Raw genomic sequence first — 1,037 nt, forward strand, 5'->3', positions numbered from 1 at the left:
GTACATTGAAGTACGTTTAAACAATCAACCAGAATGTGAAGCCTATCCTAGAAAGGTATAGAAAGTAATTTTGTCTTCCATCGATGAAGTGTTTTATTAAATATCTTTCCTTGATGACGAGAAACCCACTCGAAATAAAAATGTATCTTAGTACGAGTCTCCTTATCAGTAAAAGCTTCCCTGTAAAAAATTATAGCTTGTCTAATATCAGAGATAGAAACCTCTTTTGCGAGATTAGATGATGTAAGCTTCTGAATTGATGGTTTTCGTGTACATCAAATCTGAAGGAAAGGTTACCCGTCAAGAAAAGGAATGGTTACTGTTTTCTTAAAGTAATGCTCCACGGAAGTATATTCTGCATTGAAACATTGGGCTTTTCGGTAACTGTCTTGTAGCATGCTAACATTAATGTTAAATTTGTTTGCGACATTACTGTTGTGCTTTAAGATACGATGTGAAGTTATATGACCGCAATCAGTACCTTATAACACTCTTATCTTAAGGAAATCACCCTATTCTAAATATGTGCGTGGCACCGCTCTATTCACGAACTACATAAATGGTTATCTCGGTATTATTGATATTTTTACCATAATCCGTTCAACGTCCCATGTTTAGAGGTTGGATGATGAAATACACATATTTACGGCATCAATGTAATTCTATTGCAATTAATAATTGCTCTATGAAAAAATACAAACAACAATAGTCAGTAGACAACAACGTTGTCAGTACATAATAACACTCGCCCAGAAGGAAGAATTGAACTACTCTGACGTTAATCAGCTACGGGTTTGAAGCTCGCACTCCGGACCACCGAAGACCATCTGGGCGGTAGTATGGTATTCCTTGGTTCTATATATAATGAGAAATTGGAAGTTAATTTATATGTTTGGTGTGAAAGATAAAACAGTTTAATAATTTAAACCTTTTAAAACTAAAATCAGTAAATTAAGTAAGTAAACTAGTTAAGTAATTTCTTTGCATTCTTATTAAAATAGTTTAGGTTAGTATTAACGAAATAAAATGTTATATGT

The 1,037-nt window shown here is 33.4% G+C and overlaps 1 non-coding gene across 1 annotated transcript; it reads right to left on the bottom strand.

Moving 5' to 3' along the window:
* Positions 1–746: 746 nt before the first annotated feature.
* TRNASTOP-UCA (transfer RNA opal suppressor (anticodon UCA)) lies at positions 747–833 on the bottom strand. Its single transcript has one exon. It is a non-coding gene; the product is annotated as a tRNA-Sec (tRNA).
* Positions 834–1,037: the final 204 nt, after the last annotated feature.

Source organism: Tachypleus tridentatus, chromosome 9 (assembly GCF_004210375.1).
Source record: "Tachypleus tridentatus isolate NWPU-2018 chromosome 9, ASM421037v1, whole genome shotgun sequence".
Lineage (NCBI taxonomy): Eukaryota > Metazoa > Arthropoda > Merostomata > Xiphosura > Limulidae > Tachypleus > Tachypleus tridentatus.